Genomic DNA, 20,053 nt, shown 5'->3' with positions numbered 1-20,053 from the left:
TGAGCTTCTACTTCTTCACCCATGTCTTGTATCTCCTCTTCCTCTTCAGCATCCTCTACTTCTACCACCTCTTCAGCTGAGGCGTGTTCTGATGGGATTGGCTACTTCTGATTCCTCTATCGCAGTGTGGTTCTGGACTTTAGGGTGATGGCATTGATGCCACCCTTTGGATTGGGTAAGGGTTGAGAAGGAATTTCACTGGAGCTTGCATGTTGAGTAATTGAAGTATTAGGTGATGCCAGCTGAGAGATGAGAGCTTGTATAGCGGATGCTAGGATGTTAACTGAACTTTCCACGTTCTTTTGTCCTTGCACAATGGATTGAAGCGCCCCTTCACTCAGAGAGGAATTAGATTGAGTGATCTGCGAAACTTGTTGTTGGTTGTGCTGTGGTCCTTGGGACTACCTCAGGTGAGGTGCTCTGTAAGGCTGGTTATGGTTCTGCTGCCTGTTGTTGTTATTATTCTACCTCTGATATCCTTGATTGTCTCTTTCTTCTCTATTATTGTTGTCCCTCCAATTCTGGTTAGAATTATCTCTCCAACTTTGGTTAGAATTGTCCTGCCATCCATGGTTGTAACTGCCACCTTGATTGTACCTTTGGTTGGGGCGGTCATAGAAGTTATGAGTGGCTGCCACAGTGTTGTCTTCCTGCTGGAGTTGCGGACATTCATCAGTATAATGGCTATAATCAGCACATATCCCACACACTCTCTGTGGGACTAACTGTTGGCTCTGCTGTGCTTGTTGTTGACTCAACTGCATCTGCTTCAGTAAGTTGGTCATTTCACATATACTCTGAGTCAGAGCAGTAGTTTCCTTACTAGAAGATACCTCCGCAACAGCTTTTAACTGGCCCTGTTTCTGCCTGTGATTCCTAGTAGACTCAACCAAGTCGCTGATCAATTGCCATGCCTCCTCAGTGGTCTTGTACTTTTTCATAGACCCATTGCTAGCACTTTCCAATGTGCTCTTATCTTGGGGCCTCATGCCCTGTGTGACGTAGCCGAGCAACACTATCTTGTCAATCATATGGTGGGGACATGCTTCCAGAAGGTTGTTGAAGCGCTCCCAGTATTCGTAGAGAGTCTCGGATTCGTCCTGAACAATCATGGAAATGTCTTTCCTCAGTTTGTCAGTAACATCAGCTGGAAAAATTTTTCCAAAAATTCTCTTCTAAGTGTATCCCAGTCAGAAATAGTTGCTGCGGGTTGAGTGTAGTACCACTCTCTCGCCTTTCCCTCAAGAGAGAATGGGACAGCTTTTAACAAAATAGAAGTTTCATCTGCACCATCGCACCTGACAGTAGAACAGGCTGCTTGGAAATCCCTCAGGTGCTTGATAGGCTCTTGATCAGGTAAGCCATGAAACTTAGGCATCAATTTGAGCAGTGCAGTCTTTATTTCAAAATCTGTAGCCACTGCTGGATGATGCACTTGAAACGGTTGCATTGTGAAATCAGGGGCTCCAGCTTCCTGGATAGTAACTCTTTTAGGTGCTACCATGTCACCTGCACGTGAATCAACTGAATCAGTAGAACAGAGGCTTGTTTCTTCCTCAAGTGACATTTCAGATTCGCCCTCAGAGAGGACTAACCGACGCCGAGCTTGCCTTATACGTGAAATAGTTCTTTCAATCTCAGGATCAAATACTGGCAAGCTTGGATCAGGAAGTGAACGCATCATTTAATGAAAGAAACATGCAACTCATAGTAGCAAAATAAAATAAAATACAAATAAATAAATTTCAATCAATAACTTAGCACTCTATTGGAACTCCCCGGCAACGGCGCCAAAAATTGACGTGGCGGAAATTGGCGAGTTAAGAAATTTTTATAAGAGATACGTTGCAAGTACAGTTCTTAACCAACCAAAAATCCGCTTATCAATTTAGAAGGGGTTGTCACAAAATTAAAATTAAAATAATGGGAGTATGAATCCCAGGTCGTCTCCCAACGAGTTGCAGAAAGATGTGCTATTTTATTAATCAGATGTTTTCTAAAAATGGTTGAGTTGCTAAACAGGAAATTAAATCAGAAAATTTATGTAATTTAAATAAAAACCTTGACCGGGAGTAGATTAGTTGGAAGCCCTATCCTTGATGGAGTTCTCCCAAGATAAAAGTGATAATTAAAGGTTGCCTGTTCAGTTATCCTTTACCAGATAAAGGAAAGTTAAGCAAGTTGGAAGTCAGTTTCTATTCACCAGTTCTAATCCTCTCCCTTGGGAAGGACTAGTGTCAATGATTAGAGGGCGACCCAACGCGAAACCCAACTATAATTTTACTCTTGAGCATCCAACTCAAGATCCTCCTTTCAATCAACTCCCAATCAAGTTATGGAACTACTCGCTCATTATGATTGTAAAATCCACGAAATAAGAAAGGGAAATATTGAAAGACATGATAAATAATAATCAAAAGGATCAATTAAAAATAAAAATAGTTCTTGTATTAATAAATTCTAAAAATAATCCAATAATAATTCTGAGTAAATGAAGGATATGGAAGAGTAAGTGACAAGTAAGGAAACAAACTAGAATGACGAAGTCTTGACGGAAGTAATAACTCTTCTCAATATCCCAGTCCAAAAAGCAATAAAATCAAAATCCTAAGAACTACGAATGTGTAGAGAGAAAACCTAGAAGAGGAGTAAAATCATATTTAAAACTAAAATTATGTAGAATGAATGTTGTTCTCTGGTCTCTGCATGTTCCCTGGCTCTAATCTGCTTTTCTGGGCCGAAAACTGGGTCAAAATAGGGCCCAAAATCGCCCCCAGCGAATTCTACAGATTCTGCAGATCGCGCATGTCATGCGATCGCGTGATTCACGCGTTCATGTCATCCAGCGTTTTGCCTTGCCACGCGTGCGCTTCGTCCACGCCTTCGCGTCACTTGTGCAGTTTCCAATCAATGCGTTCGCGTCAGTCACGCGAGCGCGTCACTTCAATTTCCTCTATTTCGCGCGGTCGCGTGAGCCATGCGTCCGCGTCACTTCTCGCTGGTCATCTCCTCAATTTCTTGTGTTCCTTCCATTTTTGCAAGCTTCTTTTCCAATCTCCAAGTCATTCACGCCCTATAAAGCCTGAAACACTTGACACACAGATCACGGCATCGAATGGAATAAATGAGAATAAAAATACATAATTAAAGGTCTCTAGGAAGCAGCTATTCAACCATGAAGTAATTTCGGGAAGGAATTATAAATGCATGCTAATCATATGAATAAGTGGGTAAAGATTTGATAAAACCACACAATTAAGCACAATATAAACCATAAAATAATGGTTTATCAATCTCTTCAACTTTTCTCATCCCTATTGTTTTTCATTCTATTTTTACTTAATTTATTTGCATACTTTCATTCATTGCATTTTAATTTTTTGCATACTTTTATCTCCTGTTCTAAATTTATTATTTTTCCATTGGTGTTAAATTTTCTTATTCAACTGTTGCATCTTTTCTTGAATTATTCTGGTGCTTCATGACTTGTTTTACTCTGATTGGGTATTATTATTCATTAGTCAATGCTAACTTTTATGATACTTGTATTCCTTTTACATTGGCATGAACTTACACTATCTTTCATTATCCACACTTCTCACCTTTGTTGCAAATTTTGCACCACTGGTATGCCATGTGCTTCTATTATTTTCTCACTTGCATGTTGTAGCTACCATGTAATTGAGACTCTCATCATTTGGCATTAACCCACTCATACTCTATTTGTTTCCTATCTTTATTTCTAGGTGACTTTTCTTCTTTTCCTCTTCTTTCAGGATGGCCACCAAAGAAGGGAAAGGGAAAGCTTCTAAATGGGGAGACAAACAAGTCCATCTGTACAATCCTTGGAGAAAAGCATCAGTTGGAGCGGCCCGTCCACTTGTACATCTTAGCATGCACCGAGGACGGTGCAATCTTTAAGTGTGGGAAGGTCGATACTGATCTCCATGGGTTAGTTATTTTCTTCCCAACACCAATGTCTTATTTTCTTTATTAGTTCATTGTTGCATTTGCATGTTTAATTGCATATTTGTTTGATTTTGTGCATATTTTATCAAGTACTTGGTTAAAGTAATATTTTCTTTTCAAGAAAATTTTTATAGCATTTCACTAATTTAAATTAAAAACTTCTTATTGAACTTGTTTGAAGAAATTTTATACTGGAACATGGTTTAGAGCTCGAATACACAAAACCCGTGAGATTTTTGAGCTTATTTGAATTGGTTGCATTTTATCAACCAATATTTTATTTTTGGTGTGTATTTTTCTCTCTAAAATTGTGATCTTTGTCTTGCTTAATTCTATATTTCCATTGTTTAATGTATGCATGCACTTATATGATTGAGGCCTTATTTCACTTAGCTTACATACCCATATGGCCTTACCTTTCATTATCCCTTGCAAACCAATGTTGAGCCTATTATACCCCTTTGTTATTTACTTTAGCTAATCACTAACTCTAAAAGGAAAACAATAATGTCCTTAATTTGAATCCTTGGTTAGCTTAGACTAGTGAGAGTGCTCATGAATTAAGTGTGGGGAAGTGGGTTTGGAAACATTTGGTTTGAGAATTGAGTATGTTAAACTTCTTTTGAAAATGTGAAAGAAATGTTTAGGACATGTTCATGCATTCAATAATTTAATCATATTGATGCCAAGGCATCTTAGGCTAGTTTCACTAGCATTTTTCTGTTAGTTTTAGTAGTTTTATGCATTTTCTTGAGCTTTAAGTAACCAAGAATGGTTAAATGAATAACAAAGCAATGAACCATCCAAACAGTATGATTTTGATGCAAATTCCATGAGTTTTAGTTATATTACTTGAATGCTATGAATGGAAGATTTCTCATGAAATTTTGCAAGACTTTGATGCAATTGTTTGGATGATTTCAGGGAAGAAGAGGCTAAGCAAGGAAGCAACAAAATCAATAAAGGAAGCTTGAATATCACATGTGGAGTTTAAGTTCCAGTTTAAGCCTAAACTGGAGCTTAAACGCCAGAATCATGAAGGCTAAGAAATGCTGGAATTGAAGTTTAACCTCCAGTTTAACCTTAAACTGGAGGTTAAACGCCAGAATGAAAGTCTCACCAAAGAAGCATTTCCACGTTTAACCTCCAGTTTAACCTTAAACTGGAGGTTAAACGCCAGAATGAGAATGCCACTCAGGAAGCAGTTCCACGTTTAACCTCCAGTTTAACCTTAAACTGGAGGTTAAACGCCAGAAATGGGAAAAGCACCAGGGAGCCATTTCCACGTTTAAGCTCCAGTTTAACCTCAAACTGGAGCTTAAACGTGTTCGACCAAGTTTTCTCCTCCAGGGTTGCTCTCTCCATTTCCACGTTTAAGCTCCAGTTTAACCTTAAACTGGAGCTTAAACGTGTTCGACACCTCCAGGGCTACCTTTCTCCTCTTCCACGTTTAAGCTCCAGTTTAACCTTAAACTGGAGCTTAAACGTGTTCGACCTCCAGGGCTGCCCTTCCTATCTCCACGTTTAAGCTTCAGTTTAACCTTAAACTGAAGCTTAAACGTGTTCGACTACATGACTCTCCAGGGCTGCCTTCTTCCATTTCCACGTTTAAGCTTCAGTTTAACCTTAAACTGAAGCTTAAACGTGCTTCTACAAAAGGCTTCACTGGAAGTGTCTGGCGTTTAAGCTGCAGTTTAAGCTTAAACTGCAACTTAAACGCCACTCTTGGAAAAGGTTTCTGGGCCAAAAATATTGCGGTTTAAGTTAGTCTTTGAGCACAAACATTAACTTAAACTTACTTTGGTATGAAACCCAATTGAATATCATGGTTTATGGGATTGGGCCTGAAGGATTGATGAGTCTGAAATTTCAATTTGTTGAGTCATGTATTATTATTTGATTATCACTAAGTTGGCTCAATGAATGTTACAGAATTTGGATCAGCAGCCTCATCAAGATTATGGATCATAAACCCAAAGCAAAAGGAAAGCAGGGAGAGGCCTCAAAGCCCAAGAAACACAACAGAAGCTCAATATAGAAAGTGTATAAATAGGATAGAATTTAAGTTAGGAAGGACTTTTACCTTTTCATTTGGCTAGTTTTCATATCTTTGTAATTGAATTCAGAGCTATGACTCACTAAACCCCCTTTCATTGGGTTAGGGAGCTCTATTGTAATTCAATGAATCAATAATAGTTTATCTTCTTCTTCAATCTTTTCTCTTGAATTTTGTTAGAAAGCTTCTCGATCTAATTCCATTGGGTAGTTGTCTTGGGAAAGAAACTACCCATAATTGGAATCCTTCGGAACCTTGGGAAAGGAATGGAGGATTCATGCTAGAGAAGCTTTCTCACAGTGAATTGGATTGGGGTTTGGATGGATATTGTGACATGTAATCCTACCAAATTGTGGTTCATGAAACTGTGTGGTATAATCAGTGATCGAGCATCATCTCTTCTTATGAACATTTAAACCAAGGGATTGGGAATTTGTTTGTTTTTAGAGAGAATTGGTGAGCCAAGGGATTGGGATCCAATCATATAAGTTTGCCAAGAAAAATTCAATGAACGCATTGGTTGAGGAAGAGATAAACATGTTTTGATTCGGAGATCTCAATATCTCCTATAACCCAATGAATTCCCCATTTCTGATTTCCACTTTCTCTTTACATTCTGCAACTCAATTCATGCAATCACCCCCATTCCCTTTTAATTTCAGCAATTTAGCTTCTGCTCTTTAATTCATGCAAGTTAAGATTCCGCCATTTAAATTTCTTGTCATTTACGTTTCCCGCCAATTTTACATTCCGCAATTCTCATCTAAATCTTGATTCCGCTCAACTAGAACATACTTCTAATCCGAATTGCTCACTCAACCAATCCTTGTGGGATTCGACCTCACTCTATTGTGAGTTTTTACTTGACGATAACCGGTGCACTTGCCGGAAGGAATTTTGCCGATCGTGCAATTTCCTAAATCGTAGCATAACTAGTTTATGCAACATCAAGTTTATGGCGCCGTTGCCGGGGATTGGTTTTCGATTGACAATTCTCAAATTGGAAGTTAACTAGATTGAGCATTTTTCTTGCTTTGTTAATTCAGTTCAAGTTACTTGTTGAATTTTAATTTCTGCACTCTGTTACATGCTTTCTTTCTTTATGCCTTTAAATTCAAGCAACTAACTCACTGACTCACTAACTGTTTGAATTAATTCCTCAATTGCTCTAACCATACTCTTCCATTAACCAAGAGTATTTCACTTGTTTGTTGCCTGTGCTGTGTTCTTGTATGACAGGTAGGAGAGGAGAGACATCAACTCCTCCATATACCGAACCAGAGAGGACCCTTCATAGACTTAGAAGGGAAGCAAGAGGGAAGAGAGTACTGGGAGAAGAAGAATCTGAAGGAGAATCTGAGGACAATTTTGAGGAAGCTTTAGATCTCAACATGGATAGAGAAGTACACAACCATGAGAGAGCTGATGGAAACAATGCTATTCCTGAGAGGAGGGTTCTTAGTTCATACATAAACCCAACCTCTGGGAATTGTGGTAGCAGCATTCAGAAACCACCCATTCAGGCCAACAATTTTGAGCTCAAACCACAGCTAATATCACTTGTGGAGAATCATTGTTCATTTGGTGGGAGTGCTAATGAAGATCCAAACCAACATCTCACAAAATTCCTGAGAATTTGCGACACTGTGAAGTCCAATGGAGTCCAGAAAGATGCCTATAAACTGCTTTTGTTCCCATTTTCACTTAGGGACAAGGCAGCTAAGTGGCTGGAATCATTCCCAAGGGGGAGTCTAACAACATGGGATGAGGTGGAAAGCAAGTTTCTGGCACGTTTCTACCCCCCACAAAAGGTCAATAGGCTTCGATCTGAGGTTCAGACTTTTAGACAACAAGATGGTGAAACTCTCTACGAGGCATGGGAGAGGTTCAAGGATTTGACAAGGAAATGCCCACCAGACATGTTCCATGACTGGGTGCAATTGCATATTTTCTATGATGGACTTTCTTATGAATCAAGGAAGGCGGTAGACCATTCATCGGGAGGTTCATTGAACAGGAAAAAGACTGTGGAAGAAGCCATTGAAGTGATTGAGACAGTGGCTGAGAATGAGTACTACTATGCTTCAGAGAGACACAACACTAAGGGAGTCATGGAGCTGAACCATGTTGATACAATTTTAGCCCAAAACAAGGTGTTTGCCAAGCAACTAGCAGAGCTTACCAGGCAATTAGAAACAAAGCAAGTGGCTGCAATACACACACAAGATCAAGAGGAAGTAAGCATTGAAGGAAGTGATTGGGAAGAGGCCAACTATGTGGGAAACCAACAAAGGCAATCATATGATCCACATTCCAACACTTACAACCCAGGATGGAAAAACCACCCAAACTTTGGGTGGGGGAACCAACAAACCCAACCACAAAACCACAAACCTTACAACCACAACCAACATAACAATTCCACATACCAAAATTCCAACCAAAGATCATACCAAGCCACACAAAACACTTACTCCCAACCATCATATCATGGCCAAAATAATCAATCTACCCAACCTAATCCGAACCAACAATTTCAAGATCAATTAAACAGGATAGAAGGAATGCTTGCAACCATGAGTCAAGACATAACCGAATTGAAAGCTTTTAAGGAAGAAGTAAATTCTAACCTGCAAAACCAAGGAGCTGCCATCCAGAAGCTAGAAAATCAAATTATGTATTTGTCTAAGCAAACCCCTGGGACAAGCGTTTCTCATGCTGCCAAGGCTATTGCAAGGGAAGAATGTAAGGCCATAACCCTCAGAAGTGGAAAGAATCTAAAGGAGATCTCAAAGGAAACCACAGAGGATGAAGCAAAGGAAAATGTGAAAGACAAAGAACAAGGACAATCTTTTACACCGTCTGCAACAAAAGAAAAAGAAAAAGAGGTCCTAAAGCCTTATACACCTAAAGCACCTTATCCTCAACGTTTGATGAAAAGTGAAAAGGATGGCCAATTCTCCAGGTTCTTGGAGATTTTCAAGAAGCTTCAAATCAACATTCCGTTTGCTGAGGCAATAGAGCAAATGCCACTCTATGCAAAATTCTTAAAGGAATTAATGACCAAGAAGAGAAGCTGGAGAAATGAGGAAACTGTGTTGTTAACTGAAGAATGCAGTGCCATCATTCAGCACAAATTGCCTCAAAAATTGAAGGATCCAGGCAGTTTCCAAATCCCCTGCATTATAGGAGAAGTCATGGTGGAGAAGGCCTTGTGTGACTTAGGGGCCAGTATCAATTTGATGTCTCTAACAATGATGAGAAGAATGAAGATTGAAGAAGCCAAACCAACAAGAATGGCCCTCCAATTGGCAGATCGAACTTTTAAATTCCCTCATGGGATAGTTGAGGATTTGTTGGTGAAAGTGGGAGATTTTATATTTCCTGCTGATTTTGTGGTGTTAGATATGGAGGAAGAAGCCAAAGCTTCAATAATTCTGGGAAGACCCTTCCTGGCTACTGCTGGAGCCATCATAGATGTACAAAAGGGTGAACTCACTCTTAGACTACATGATGAGAAGTTGGTGTTTAACGTATTCAAGGCAATGAGCTATCCATCAGAATCACTAAGGGAATGCATGAGGGTGGATGTAGTGGACATTGCAGTACAAGAAACCTTTGAGGAAACAACAAAGGAAGTGGCAGAGGAGGAGTTCACCAAGGACATAGAAGTTAGTGACATCAAGGCTGCTGAAACAACCATGCCAGAGAAAGTGAAAGAAGAGAAGGAAGCACCAAAACCTGAGCTCAAAGCATTGCCCCCTAATCTCAAGTATGCATACTTGGGTAGTGATGAGAGTCATCCTGTTATCATTAGCTCTGCCTTGAGTCAAGAACAGGAAGAAGAATTGATCAAGGTGCTACAAACTCATCAAGATGCCATTGGGTGGACCCTAGCTGATTTGAAGGGGATAAGTTCATCCATATGCATGCATAAAATCTTGTTAGAAGAGGATGCTAGACCCTCCATCCAAGCTCAGAGAAGATTGAACCCCGTCATGAAAGAAGTGGTACAAAAGGAGGTCATGAAGTTATGGCAAGCAGGGGTAATCTACCCCATTTCTGATAGCCCATGGGTTAGTCCCATCCATGTAGTTCCCAAGAAAGGTGGCATAACTGTGGTGCCAAATGAGAGGAACGAACTCATACCCACAAGAACTGTCACTGGATGGAGGATGTGCATAGACTACAGGAAGCTCAATGAAGCCACCAGAAAAGATCATTTCCCACTCCCATTCATGGATCAGATGCTTGAAAGGCTTGCAGGACATGCTTACTATTGCTTTCTGGATGGATACTCAGGCTATAATCAGATAGTAGTTGACCCTAGAGATCAAGAGAAAACATCATTTGTTTGTCCATATGGAGTTTTTGCTTATAGACGCATGCCCTTTGGATTGTGCAATGCACCTGCCACTTTCCAAAGATGCATGCTGTCCATCTTTTCGGACATGATTGAAAAATTTATTGAGGTCTTCATGGATGATTTTTCTGTGTTTGGAGATTCTTTTCCTAGCTGCCTACACCACCTTGCCTTGGTGCTTAAGAGGTGCCAAGAGACCAACCTAGTATTAAACTGGGAAAAGTGTCATTTCATGGTCACAGAAGGAATAGTCCTTGGCCATAAAATCTCTAATAGAGGCATTGAGGTGGACAGAGCTAAGGTGGAACTCATTGAAAAACTACCTCCACCAAGTAATGTCAAGGCAGTTAGGAGTTTTTTGGGACACGCTGGTTTTTACAGAAGGTTTATTAGAGACTTTTCTAAAATAGCCAAACCTTTGAGTAACTTGCTTATCTCTGATACACCCTTTGTATTTGATAAAAATTGCATGCTAGCCTATGAACTTTTGAAGCAAAAACTTTCCTCTGCACCTATCATTGCCCCACCTGATTGGAACTTACCATTTGAACTGATGTGTGATGCATCAGACCTTGCTATTGGGGCAGTGTTAGGACAAAGGAAAGACAATCTGGTACATGTGATTTATTATGCCAGTAAAGTCTTGAATGATAACCAAAGGAATTACACAACCACTGAAAAAGAACTCTTGGCAATAGTCTTTGCATTTGACAAATTTAGATCCTATCTCATTGGATCTAAAGTCATTGTCTTCACTGACCATTCAGCTTTAAAATACTTACTTGCTAAACAAGAGTCCAAACCAAGACTTATTAGATGGGTTCTTTTGTTGCAGGAATTTGACATTGAAATCAAAGACAAGAAGGGTGTAGAGAACAAGGTGGCAGACCATTTATCAAGGATACCATGTGAAGAAGGAAGCGCACAAAGCACACATATAAATGAGTGCTTTCCTGATGAACAACTCATGGTAATTCACAAAGCACCCTGGTTTGCAGACATAGCAAACTTCAAGGCCACTGGGAGTTTGCCGTTGGAATTTAACAAGCATCAAAGGAAGAAATTGGTAAATGATGCCAAATACTTCATCTGGGACGAACCATACTTGTTCAAAAAATGTTCGGATGGCATACTCAGAAGATGCATATCAGAGGAAGAAGGAAGGGAAGTCTTATGGGACTGCCATGGCTCCACTTATGGAGGACATTTTGCAGGAGAAAGAACGGCAGCTAAGGTGTTGCAGTGTGGTTTTTATTGGCCCACTATCTTCAAAGATGCAAAGGAACTAGTGAAGCACTGCCATGAATGCCAGAAAGCAGGGAACCTGCCAAGAAAAAATGAAATGCCACAACAATTCATTCTGGAACTTGAATTGTTTGATGTATGGGGGATAGATTTCATGGGACCATTTCCCTCCTCATACTCAAATAATTACATTCTTGTGGCAGTAGACTATGTCTCCAAATGGGTTGAAGCAATAGCAACCCCAACCAATGATAATAAGGTAGTCATGAACTTCCTCAGAAAACACATTTTTTGCCGTTTTGGGGTTCCAAGAGCAATCATCAGTGATGGAGGAAGCCACTTCTGCAACAAACCATTAGAGGCATTGCTTCTAAAATATGGAGTCAAACACAAGGTAGCCACACCATACCATCCACAGACAAGTGGGCAAGCCGAAATATCTAACAGAGAACTCAAAAGAATCTTGGAAAAGACTGTGGGAACTTCAAGGAAGGACTGGTCGATTAAGCTAGATGATGCTCTTTGGGCATATAGGACAGCTTTCAAAACACCAATTGGAATGTCTCCTTACCAACTAGTATATGGAAAAGCTTGCCATTTGCCACTGGAGTTGGAGCACAAGGCATTCTGGGCCTTGAAAATTTTGAACTTGGACAACAAGGCTGCTGGAGAAAGAAGGATGTTGCAAATTCAAGACTTAGAAGAATTCAGAGCTGAAGCTTATGAGAATGCCAAAATTTACAAAGAAAGAGCAAAGAATAAGCATGACAGCAACATAGCCCCAAGGAAATTTGAAGAAGGACAAAAAGTATTGCTCTACAATTCTAGGCTGAAGCTATTTCCAAGGAAGCTAAAATCAAGGTGGTCTGGACCATTCCTTGTCACCAAGGTCTCCCAATATGGACAAGTAGAAATCATGGAAGAAAAGTCACAACGAACCTTCACTGTGAATGGTCAAAGACTCAAACATTACTTGGGAGATGTGGAGGAAAAGGACAAAGTTAAATATCACCTCAACTGAGGAAGCTGACCGTCAAGCTAATGACGTTAAAGAAGCGCTTGTTGGGAGGCAACCCAACCTGAGGTAATACCCTTTTGCTGTTTCTTTTATTTGTTTCAATAAAAAGGTGAAGTAGTTTCTGTGCATTGCAAAGAATTAAGTTTGGTGTTTCACACCAAACAATGAATTCGTGGATCAATAATTCAAAGGGGAATGTGTGACTCTAAGTTTGGTGTTCCACCACACATATCAACTGAACACAACAACCTTTGAATTATATGAAAGGAACAACCATTCTAAGCAATCACAGGAATGCTTAAAATCCTTAGCAGCAACTTCATTCCAAGGAGAATTCAAAGACTCAAAGAACAGAGAAGTAAGTAGGAGACTAAGTTTGGTGTTCACACACCAACTTAAGACTCAGACACTTGCCCATACATAGTTGAGCTAACCACTCAAGTGCTTGAGAAACAAGCAACTTCATCACTCTTTGCAGGAAAGGAAACAAGGATCTTAGAAAGAACATGAAGCAACAACTAGGAGAAGAAGGAGAAATCAAATTGTTTCCTGGCAACAAAGAGAAAACAAGAAATTTCACAAGGTGGTGTTGTTCCTTGACAATTCTTTAAAAAGGGCAAACAAAAGCATGCTTGTTCTGGTTTAAACTGTAATTGTTGAATCTTTCTGGAATGTGAAGTTACTAGTATGTTTGTCTGTTTATTGCTTTGAATAAAGTGAATGCCTAGATGTTTGGATATAACTTCACCTTCTTAAACAAATGCTTGCCATGCTTGTTCTGTTTCCTAAAATAAAAGAAAAGTTTGAACAAAAGTAACTTGGCTCAATTAGTGACAAATCAAGTAGAATTAAGTGGTGGTATGCATGCTTGATTGTTTAGTCAGATCACTGGAAATAGAGTGTAGAATTATCATTTTTTGTGAAGAAATTGAAAACTGTCTATGGATCTTGATGAATAAATGTCTTTGGCCATGAAAAAGAAAGAAAAAGAAGAAGAAAAAGCCACTGAAAAAGGCAACCAAAAAGCAAAAAATTTGAGAAAATAAGCTAGGCACCAATGGTTTGAACTTCTGAGACAAATGCCTGTGGTGTTTATGTATTAAGGATATGCTTGGATGAATAGGTTCTGAGGAGTGTTTCAACACTTGGTAACTTGGGTTAACTAACCCGGGATTATCAACCAAAAGTCCATTATCAAGAGCAACCTAAATACAAAACATTTAGTCACACAAAGAGGTGCTGGGCACCAATGTCTCAAGAAGAAATGTGAACTAAAATGCCTGGAGTGGATATGTGTAGTGCACTGATAAGAAAAAGAAAATGCCAAAGGCTTGTACAACACATGACACCAAGCAAACAAGGAGCAAAGGAGCTCTAAGAAAAAGAAAAGAAAAACAAAGAAGAGAAAAGTGCCAAAGACATAAGAATAACAAGAGGCCATAGCAGTGTTTGATGGATGCAATGAAAAAGTGATAATCTTACCTGATAAGAATGAAAAAGTGATGCTGCAACTTTCTGCATAAAACCCTTCTGATGAACTTCAAATGCTTGCTAATATAGCCAATGTAATTGCTTTCTGTTTCATACTTTCTTCTCAAATAACTCAGGACTTGCTTAGGGACAAGCAAGTATTAAGTTTGGTGTTGTGATGCCAAGGCATCTTAGGCTAGTTTCACTAGCATTTTTCTGTTAGTTTTAGTAGTTTTATGCATTTTCTTGAGCTTTAAGTAACCAAGAATGGTTAAATGAATAACAAAGCAATGAACCATCCAAACAGTATGATTTTGATGCAAATTCCATGAGTTTTAGTTATATTACTTGAATGCTATGAAAGGAAGATTTCTCATGAAATTTTGCAAGACTTTGATGCAATTGTTTGGATGATTTCAGGGAAGAAGAGGCTAAGCAAGGAAGCAACAAAATCAATAAAGGAAGCTTGAATATCACATGTGGAGTTTAAGTTCCAGTTTAAGCCTAAACTGGAGCTTAAACGCCAGAATCATGAAGGCTAAGAAATGCTGGAATTGAAGTTTAACCTCCAGTTTAACCTTAAACTGGAGGTTAAACGCCAGAATGAAAGTCTCACCAAAGAAGCATTTCCACGTTTAACCTCCAGTTTAACCTTAAACTGGAGGTTAAACGCCAGAATGAGAATGCCACTCAGGAAGCAGTTCCACGTTTAACCTCCAGTTTAACCTTAAACTGGAGGTTAAACGCCAGAAATGGGAAAAGCACCAGGGAGCCATTTCCACGTTTAAGCTCCAGTTTAACCTCAAACTGGAGCTTAAACGTGTTCGACCAAGTTTTCTCCTCCAGGGTTGCTCTCTCCATTTCCACGTTTAAGCTCCAGTTTAACCTTAAACTGGAGCTTAAACGTGTTCGACACCTCCAGGTTAAACTGGAGCTTAACGTGTTCGACCTCCAGGATGGCTTTCTCCTCTTCCACGTTTAAGCTCCAGTTTAACCTTAAACTGGAGCTTAAACGTGTTCGACCTCCAGGGCTGCCCTTCCTATCTCCACGTTTAAGCTTCAGTTTAACCTTAAACTGAAGCTTAAACGTATTCGACTACATGACTCTCCAGGGCTGCCTTCTTCCATTTCCACGTTTAAGCTTCAGTTTAACCTTAAACTGAAGCTTAAACGTGCTTCTACAAAAGGCTTCACTGGAAGTGTCTGGCGTTTAAGCTGCAGTTTAAGCTTAAACTGCAACTTAAACGCCACTCTTGGAAAAGGTTTCTGGGCCAAAAATATTGCGGTTTAAGTTAGTCTTTGAGCACAAACATTAACTTAAACTTACTCTGGTATGAAACCCAATTGAATATCATGGTTTATGGGATTGGGCCTGAAGGATTGATGAGTCTGAAATTTCAATTTGTTGAGTCATGTATTATTATTTGATTATCACTAAGTTGGCTCAATGAATGTTACAGAATTTGGATCAGCAGCCTCATCAAGATTATGGATCATAAACCCAAAGCAAAAGGAAAGCAGGGAGAGGCCTCAAAGCCCAAGAAACACAACAGAAGCTCAATATAGAAAGTGTATAAATAGGATAGAATTTAAGTTAGGAAGGACTTTTACCTTTTCATTTGGCTAGTTTTCATATCTTTGTAATTGAATTCAGAGCTATGACTCACTAAACCCCCTTTCATTGGGTTAGGGAGCTCTATTGTAATTCAATGAATCAATAATAGTTTATCTTCTTCTTCAATCTTTTCTCTTGAATTTTGTTAGAAAGCTTCTCGATCTAATTCCATTGGGTAGTTGTCTTGGGAAAGAAACTACCCATAATTGGAATCCTTCGGAACCTTGGGAAAGGAATGGAGGATTCATGCTAGAGAAGCTTTCTCACAGTGAATTGGATTGGGGTTTGGATGGATATTGTGACATGTAATCCTACCAAATTGTGGTTCATGAAACTGTGTGGTATAATCAGTGATCGAGCATCATCTCTTCTTATGAACATTTAAACCAAGGGATTGGGAATTTGTTTGTTTTTAGAGAGAATTGGTGAGCCAAGGGATTGGGATCCAATCATATAAGATTGCCAAGCAAAATTCAATGAACGCATTGGTTGAGGAAGAGATAAACATGTTTTGATTCGGAGATCTCAATATCTCCTATAACCCAATGAATTCCCCATTTCTGATTTCCACTTTCTCTTTACATTCTGCAACTCAATTCATGCAATCACCCCCATTCCCTTTTAATTTCAGCAATTTAGCTTCTGCTCTTTAATTCATGCAAGTTAAGATTCCGCCATTTAAATTTCTTGTCATTTACGTTTCCCGCCAATTTTACATTCCGCAATTCTCATCTAAATCTTGATTCCGCTCAACTAGAACATACTTCTAATCCGAATTGCTCACTCAACCAATCCTTGTGGGATTCGACCTCACTCTATTGTGAGTTTTTACTTGACGATAACCGGTGCACTTGCCGGAAGGAATTTTGCCGATCGTGCAATTTCCTAAATCGTAGCATAACTAGTTTATGCAACATCACATATGCATTGAGAAAAACAAAAGAATATATAAATATATATATATATATATATAAAAGGAGAAAAAGAAAAGAAAAAGAGCAAATAAATAAAAGAGGACAAAATGCCCCAAAGTAAGTAGTAAAAGCAATGCATATGTACTGTACTTGAAATTAGAATGCATGAATATGTGGAAAACATGGTTAATGGATAGTTAGGTTTTGTACTTTGATTACATGTATTGTCTAAGTTAGGTGGAAAGTTTAAGTTAATTAAGGATTCAAATTTTAGTCCACTTGGCCAAATACAATCCTACCTTGACCCTAACCCCATTACAACCCTTAAAAGACCTCTTGATATGTGTATCTGTGCATCAAATTTTTGTTGATTGGTAGAAGAAAAGCAAGCCTTAGAAAGCAATATTAGTAGAGAATTGAGAGATCGAACCTTAAACACCTGAGCGATTAGAGTGCATACACTTCCAGTGAGGGTTTGATGCTCGATTCTTTGTTCCCGGCTTTCATGAGCTATTTTTTTCTGCAAGTTTACTTGTACTTTATTTTGTGATTTGAATTAGTGAAATATAGTTCATGTTTGTTCTTAAAAGATTTGTTTACTTTTAACCAAGTAGGTAGAAATATTTTGCATGTAGTTGTATTCATATAGATAGGTTGCATTTCATACTTTCTACCATTCCTTTTCACCTTTATAGCTTTTCTTGAGCTTAGCATGAGGACATGCTAATGTTTAAGTGTGGGGAGACTGATAAATCACTATTTTATGGTTTATCTTGTACTAATTTGAGTGATTTTTATCAACTCTTTACTCACTTATACATATAAATTGCATGGTTTTACATTTTCCTTCCAAATTTTGTTCTATAATTGGAAACTTGCTTCCCAAGCCTTTAAATTATCAAATATTAATCCTCTCTTATTACCATTCGATGCCATGATATGTGTGTTAAGTGTTTTCAGAGATTACAAGGCAGGAATGGTTTAGAGGATGGAAAGAAAGCATGCAAAAGTGGAAGGAATACAAGAAACTGAAGGAACTGCTAAAGTTGTCCAGCCTGACCTCTTCGCACTCAAACGGTCATAACTTGAGCTACAGAGGTCCAAATGATGCAGTTTTAGTTGCGTTGGAAAGCTAACATCTGGGGCTTCGAAATGATATATAATTTGTCATAGTGGCCATATATCTAGGTGACGCGAATGCGTGCTCCACGCGGACGCATCGCAGTGACGAAAAACCAGCGTGGCAGATTTCATCCCCAGCAATTTCTGGGCTGTTTCTGACCCAGTTCTCGGCCCAGAAAACACAGATTAGAGGCTATAAAGTGGGAAATGCATTCATTCAACAACATACAACAGAGACAACATTCATAATTCATAATTTTAGGTTTTAGATGTAGTTTTAGAGAGAGAGAGGCTCTCTCATCTCTCTTAGGATTTAGGATTAGGATTTCTCTTAAAGGTTAGGTTTACTTCTTCTACATTCCAGGTTCTATGTTCTTTCAAATTTAGTTTCTCTTATCTACTTTTATTTATTCTATTACTTTAGTTTCTCTATTTCACTTGGTAATTATTTATTTAGCCAAATTGGCTTATGAACTCTTCATGTTAGATTTGAATTTATGTTTAAATGCAATTTGAGGTATTTCAGATTTAAGATTTCTTTCTTTTATTTATGTTACTGCTGCTTCAAATCTGAAGGCATTTTTATTCGAGTAGATTTTCTCCCTTTTTGCTTTGGTTAAGTAATTGGTAACGCTTGAGTTATCAAACAGCAGTTGATTGGAAATTAGGATTGCTGATTGATTTGGATCCCTCTAAGGCTAGTCTTTCCATAGGAGCTGACTAGGACTGAGGAATCAAGTTAATTAATCCGCTTGATTTACCTTTATTTAGTAAGGGTTAACTAAGTGGGAGCAAAATCCAATTCTCATCACACCTGATAAAGATAACTAGGATAGGATTTCTAGTTCTCATACCTTGCCAAGAGTTTTTCTAATTATTAATTTATTTTTCTTGCCATTTAAATTACTTGTTCCTTATTTTAAAAACCCAAAAATATACATTTTTCCATAACCAATAATAAATCATACTTCCCTACAATTTCTTGAGAAAACAACCCGAGGTTTAAATACTTCGGTTATAAATTTTATTGAGTTTGCTTAAGTGACAACCAAAACTTTTGTACGAAAGGATTATTGCTTGGTTTAGAAACTATACTTACAACATGAATATTTTAATAAAAATTCTATACCGGCAGAAATCTCGTTCGTCAATGGCCTCAATCATATGCATGCATGTAAATATACTAAACAATGGACATATAAAATAGAACAAAATATAGATTACAATCATAGAGAAGAAAACACACAAGAATACAATATTATGGTTAAATAATATAACCATGTAATTAAGCTCAAATCTCACAGGTTGTGTGTTCTTAGCTATAATTCATTTTCCAAATTACAATCTCAAAACAAGTTTAACATAAATTTTCAATTTAAATTAGTGAAATATTGTAAAAGAGGGTCTTGAAAAGAAACTCATTACTTCAACCAAGTAGTGGTAAAATATGCACAAAATCAAACAAACATGCAATCAAACATGCAAATGCAACAACTAATTTAACAAAAAAAATTAAACATTGGTGTTGAGAAGGAAATATCTAACCCACGGAAGTCGGTATCGACCTCCCCATACTTAAAGATTGCACCGTCCTCGGTGCATGCTAAGATGTGCAAATGGACGAGGTTCTCCAACTGACGCATTTTTCTCCATAGAATGTGCGTAGGGGCTTGTTTGTTGCCCCATTGAAAAGCATTTCCCTTTCCCTTCTTCGGTGGTCACCCTGAAAGAAGAGGAAAAAGGAGAAAAGTAACCCAAAAATAAAGATAAGAAACAAATAAAATATGGTTGGGTTAGTACTAAATAATGAGAGTCTCAATTATATGGTAGCTACAACATGCAAGTGAGAAAATAGTAGAAGCAAATAGCATATCAATAGTGTAAAAATTGCAACAATGGGGAAAAGATAGTAGGTAATGAGGGACAATATAAATTCATGTCAATGCAAAAGGAACACAGTTATCATAAAAGATTGGCATTGACAGATAATATCACCCAATAGTGTAAAACAAGTCACTAAGCACCAAGATAATACCTGAAAGATGCAACAGTTGAATAAGAACATTTAACACCAATAAAAACGAAATGAACTTAGAAAAGAAAATATAAACATGCACAAAGTTAAAATGCAATGAATAAAAATATGAATGAAGTAAAAGAGAATGAAAGAGAAAAGGATGATAAGTTAAAGAAAGGAAGAATAAGTAAGTAAGAAAGGAGGGAGAAAGAAGGAGAAAGGAGAGAAGAAAGAAGTAAGAAATGGAAAACAGGGCGCGACCCA

At 38.3% G+C, this 20,053-nt stretch overlaps 1 non-coding gene across 1 annotated transcript; it reads right to left on the bottom strand.

Moving 5' to 3' along the window:
* Window positions 1-7,842: 7,842 nt before the first annotated feature.
* Window positions 7,843-7,946, bottom strand: LOC148576794 (small nucleolar RNA R71). The gene has a single exon (XR_015903209.1). It is a non-coding gene; the product is annotated as a small nucleolar RNA R71 (small nucleolar RNA).
* Between the last annotated feature and the right edge of the window lie 12,107 nt (window positions 7,947-20,053).

This window comes from Arachis ipaensis, chromosome B1 (genome assembly GCF_059453495.1).
Source record: "Arachis ipaensis isolate K30076 ecotype BB chromosome B1, ASM5945349v1, whole genome shotgun sequence".
Lineage (NCBI taxonomy): Eukaryota > Viridiplantae > Streptophyta > Magnoliopsida > Fabales > Fabaceae > Arachis > Arachis ipaensis.
Note: the sequence above shows the minus strand (reverse complement) of the source record. Positions and strands in the feature narration are given on the sequence as shown.